The following is a 6,000-nucleotide window of genomic DNA, read 5'->3' as shown; positions in this document are numbered from 1 at the left end:
AAAATGATATCCGATCACCTCGCCACCAGGGACTATCGCCACCAACCAACTCGCCACCACGAAACGACCTCGCCGCCAAGCGAAGTCTTCTCGCCACCAACGATCCACTTAATTAATCTTACACTAAACCACAACGCGAAGCCATGGAAATTTGTTTTACTTCATTTTGTTGAATAAAAATAATCCATATAGAGTGCAGTCAGCACAATGCTATTGAAATTCAGTTATGTATTAACATATAACAGGTTGTAGGACTAGCACCTCTAGCGCCCTCCCTGATGTGTTCTACTGCGTCCACTGCATGAAAGGCAATTCATCATCAAACACCAATGGGTCGAAAGCTGGCGTGAGAGAAAGTCAAACAAAGGCTTTCATCACATTTCTTTGTCCGAGGTACCTTCGTCTTTTCCCTTTTAATATTCATCGTAGCTACTCTGGTCCCAGAAGTTTTCTTCTTCTTTTACCCCAAACAAAATTGAGCCGCGAAGCGGCGACAACAAGCCGCAACGAAAACCTCTGAGACCAGCGTACAACTTAGCTTGATCATCTGCCATTTGGTATCTGAGGATGCGTTATCATCTTTGTTTGGAATCTTGCAAAATTCTCTCAGTTTTAACAGGTTATAAATCGTTATTTTTATAGAATTGACAAAATAATTTAATACTTTATTGTAATGTGTTCCCCTTTTTCCAGAGTGTGAAAATGAATGAAAATAAAATGAATGATTTTAACGTGAATTGTTCAAACATTACAAGTTAGTATTAAAAAGATGTAAATGTGTTTATCGAGCCTGCGTGGAAGTCGTTTTCTTTCCAAGCGAGAAGCGAACGAAGCTTCCACAGAGAAGAAAAAAACTGGAGCAGGATTTTTTTCGCCTTTTCTCTCCCCCCGCGTTCTTGCAAGGAAACAACTGAGCCACGCCGACTAGGGAGCTTTAGCCACGACGACGTCGGCGACGGCAGCGAAAACATCACCATAAAAATGAATTTGCGTTTTCTAAAACGCCGTCGCGATTATTTCTACTCGCTTCATGTGTAAGTGAAATTTCCTGGAGTTAAATATTGTTGTAAACCGTCCCCAAGTTTACAAAGAGAAAGAAAGATTCGTCGTCGTGTGTTAACTTCCTCTATAAAACGTCCCATCAGGTAATTTCACGTCCTAGTCGTGCAGTGACGGCAAAGAAATGTTCCCAAAAGTGTAATCCACGTGCAGAGTTGTTGTTTTGGTTATTAAGCCTACTGTTTATTTGACGCTCTCGTTGCCGTCGCTGTCGTAGTTGCTAAAGCTCCCTAATATTTCTGATTGATGTCGCGGGCGTGCTGAGTTCCTAACGAAATTACTCCGCTCTTCAATGTCTTTTCTGTTTTCTTTTTATATCTTTGTCGCTTCTTTTTCCATCTCTCAGTCGTAGTGAAAGAAACAGAAGCGTCAAAATATAAGAAGAAAGCAAAAGACGACAGAGTGCTTGCTAGCTGTGTAAACTGGAATCAACTGAGGTCAATGCCCACCTTTCACACCACACGCCAGTAGGACGCTCAAATCACTGAACTACCGCAACTGGGATACTCGTGGCGTAATATGTCCAAAAATGTTTCGCAACGGCGATTTTGACAAAATTTTATCGAATTCGCGAAACCACCAAACAATGATGCCAAGTTGACAGATTTCATGAATTTGGCAAATTTGTCCAGTTCCTAAATTATTTCGTTAGAGTAAACTAAAAACGATACGTGCATTTGTGCCTCATTCTTTAAACATGAGTCGAGTGGTAATTATAACTTGGCATATATCAGTGACCAATTAATTTCACTGATTAAAACGGTACACAAGTGAGGAATTTGACGCAATTGGGGAAATTTCGGCCAATCATGCACCCAGATTTAATGCAAGTGAGCTGTCCAGAATGATGTCACAAAAGCGACAAATTTGACGAAACTGCTGGATTTGATTACTGGCATTAAATTTCCATATATCGATCTTTTCGCGAAATTTTGTCAAATTCATCATTCCCGCCAAATCTGCTGTTTTCGTTGAATAAGTCGCTTTCGTGGTACCTTTCTGCCGTTTTCGCGAAAACAGCCGTTTCCGTCGAATTTGTCGCTTTCTTAAACCTCGATCTTGGCTAAATTTTGTCAAATCTGCCATTTCCGCTTAAAGTCGCTGCTTTCGTGGTCTCTTTCTACTAAGCTAATTTCTTTTAATACCTCTTTACATTTCCGGTAGCCCTTGGTAAACTGTTCGCCAAGTTTTCCATTTTCGCCAAACTCGTCATTTTCTTGGAATCAGGAGGTCTCGTGGTGCCCAAATGCTATTTTTTTAAAGTAAATTCGACCATTTTTGCCAAAGTTTTGAAGAATTCATGGGTCGTGAACGGAAGACGTCTGCACGAAGGCTACCATATTCTTGGCTTTCAGTGGTATGCTTCTACTGACTGTATTCGCCTAAATGTTGACCTTTGGCGAACCTTCGTCAGTTATATCTACCTCTTCGCCTTCTTCAAAATCCTTTCTGAAACTTCGTCAAATTTGCCATTTTCTTTTTTTCTTGCCTTTTTTTTCTACACCAATTAGCCGGCAGAGCGCTGAAACCATGTCCCCGCCCTCTTTCATGCCTCTTAGGTCCGGTTCAGACGCCGTACTTCACATGAGCCGAATCGAATTCGAATTTAGACCGACCCAAATTAATTAATCCCGGCTGAATTGATTCAGACGCCGAACTTAATTCAGCCGAAATTAATTCCCCTAAAAATTGCGGATTCGGGTCAGCAGTGAAACATACCTTGAAAACACAGCTGAAACATGGCGGACGCTGGTAACAAAATGCAAACAAGAGCCTTTTTTCTGCGAAAAAATATTGGAAAACTCAACAAAAAGAAGAATCCGAGGAATCTTCGTCTTCCTCAAAAATCGAACAGTTGTTGCAAATGGGAATTTTACATTTCAAACATTTATATTTTGTCGTGCTAAAACACGAACTACACATGTCAGCTTCGCTGGAACGCGTCACAGAAAGTTTTGCCCGCCAGTCCGCCATGTTGTTTTTTTCTTCAACACTCTTCTACGCATGTTTTAAAGGGAAAACCGTCGGAAAAATACATTATAATAATTTATGCATTCGATTCGGCTCATGTGAAGTACGGCGTCTGACTACAGCCGTTATTCCCAGCTGAGCCAGGCGGGAAAAATTGCTGAGCCGATCCGAATTAAATTGGCCGTTCTGAATTGACTCAGACGTCGTACTTCACATGAACTTCCAGGTTAAGGACGTTCGCGCTAATTGTTTATGCGCATCTTTAGTGCGCAAGTAACGCACACGCCACGCAATGTCACGCGCAATTCATGGTTGACGATATACGGAGGTAAACACACATGTCGGCCGATGTGACAGCATTAAAAAGGGGAAAAGGGGGAAATTCATATCCGTTGCACAGTTTTAAAAACGAAAACTTAACGTGAAACGATTAGACGGGTTAAGGTTGCAACAAAAAGCCCAAGTAATGCGTGGTTCAATTCTACCTGTTACCATCTCCCCCCCGGGCACACCCCCGGGCATTTGTGTACTTGACGTCCTATTCCCCACCCCCCGGCACACAGAAAGAGACAATTCCCCACCCCCGGGACTCATGACATGGACTAAAAATAAACTGCTTCGTTTTGATGATTTATTTCTTTATTTAAACAAAACCAGGAACCTGAAAAATCCTAAACTTTTAGAACGAACGCGTATACACATTTAAAGAAGTCAAAGCTGATCGCCGCAGATTCGAGTTGAATTGGAAGCGACTCGTACGCATTGCATGCAGAAAACCAACTGTAAAATTTGAGAACAAATCTGGGAACCGAAACATTTACCCAAAGCGTATACCTAACCTTTAAGATAAAAGTATAAAAATGAAACAGCCTTGAATATACGAAATAAAGCTACTAAATTCGGATACTTACGTCAAATCAAGCTCTGGGGTAAGTTTTTAAAGTGCCCCTAACCCTTCAATTTGTTTTCTTTTGGTAGATTTCCATATCTTTCAAGAACTCATTTTCGAAAAAATTTTTGAGAAATATTGAATCCTTTTTTTTTTACGAGCGCTAGAAGTGAAGGCAGTCTTGTCGATATTTTCACCTATCGTTCGCATTAGTCCCCCACTCGGCCAAATATGGAGCGTGACGTAAGAAAAGGACATCGTGCAAAAATATCCGAAGATTCGCGGTAATGCTTCAATTGTAAACAGAGAAAATGGTTGGAAAATGTGTGGTTTTTGGATGCAGCAGCTCTCGAAATGTAGAGAAAGGAATCAGCATGCACAAGAGGGGTGTCGAATGGTCCCATTCAGTTTAAAAGTGCTCGCAAAAATTGGCCTTTGCTCGAATTGCTCGCAAAAATTAAACGGGTGCTCGCTTGCTCGTGCTCGCAAAATTTTTGCAACTGCTCGCATGCTCGCGCTCTCGTTAACATGTACTCGATTGCTCGAGATCTCGTTAATCCTATTAATAAAAGAGAGATTCCAGCTCGCGGAAAATTTACGAAGTACTCGAAGTGCTCGCTGCTCGCTATCTCTATTTTTCTAAAGTGCTCGCTGCTCGCCATCTGTATTTTCTAAAGAGCTCGCTGCTCGCAAGAAAAATTTGACAACAGTTCGTGCTCGCAAAAATAAACACAGTGGTCGCATGCTCGCAAATGCTCGCAAAGACCATTCGATACCCCTCATAAGATTCCTTCTGAATCCTTCTGGTGTCCTTTTCTTACGTCACAGTGTCAAATATCGGACGCTTCTCATTGGCTCGTTCCTAATGAGCCCACGAGAGAAAAACTTGTCCAGCGGGGCTTAAAGGGCGCAAAAATTTAAAAATTTCTGTAACTTTTAGCGCTCGTAAAATGAAAAGGATTCAATATTTCTCAAAAATTTTTTCGAAAATGAGTTCTTGAAAGATATGGAAATCTACCACAAGAAAACAAATTGTAGGGTTAGGGGCACTTTAAAGTAATGAATGAAAATATAAATCACATCGCCTCCATCAGATCGATAAAATAAAATGTATTTTCACTTTCTAAACTGCAACAAATTACCAATAACACTTAAATTCAAACAGAGCTTTCAGCTTCGACAGATTACTCTGGTCCAGCTATTTGCTAACGTACTCAATGGACTTGCCAGCGAAAAACGCGGCCTTTTCCGCGTAGTTAGCCGCCATTGTCACCCCATAAGTCCTTGCGTGAGTAGTTATTTCGATTTGCCCCGCCCCCTACCCCCGGGCAAGACCGCTTGAGGAAATTCCCGACCCCCGGGCCAGACGGGCCGAGTTTTCCCGGGGGTGTGCCCGGGGGGGGGATGGTAACAGGTAGAATTGAACCACGCATAAAGGCGTTGATACTGTCCTGCGGGTATTTCGCGCGAAGAGATTTATATATTTACTTGACTCTCGATATAACAAAATAATTGAAATGCAGTACTTTATGTAGTCTCTTCGTCAAACGAAGTCACCTTTAAGCTTTTTTAAGTTTTGATACTAAACAAGGAAGTCTTACCTTACAAGAGCAATTTTATTGATCACCAATCCCGTATACAATCAATCTCCACATACCCATTCTACGTAAATAAATAAGCTTACTTCTCACATTTTCGCCTCGCTAACGGCTATAGATGCATTTTCTTGGCATTGGCTAAACAGCTGTATAAGTTTTGAAGGTAGAATAACAATAAACAACTTAAACGATCAGAGTTTTGAAAGCACGCATTGACTCGAGCAATCATTGTGAGCTGTGCATGATGGGATAGATATCCCTGTTTAGGCTCCAGCCGGCTTCTCTGACCTGTCACGCAAAAACGTGACTTTGGAATCGGCTAGCTTGTCTTCATTATAACTCTCTTAGATGTCTGGTGACCCCCACTTTTTTTTCAATTGATCACTTTCTTTATCGATTGTCTACGTTTTAGAGAAAAATGAAAAAATCTATGGGGCAGAAGTTTGATTATTTTCTATTTTTCTGTCCACGCGCCATCGAATT

Source organism: Pavona decussata, unplaced genomic scaffold (genome assembly GCF_977016875.1).
Source record: "Pavona decussata unplaced genomic scaffold, jaPavDecu1.1 SCAFFOLD_128, whole genome shotgun sequence".
Taxonomy (NCBI): domain Eukaryota; kingdom Metazoa; phylum Cnidaria; class Anthozoa; order Scleractinia; family Agariciidae; genus Pavona; species Pavona decussata.
Note: the sequence above shows the minus strand (reverse complement) of the source record.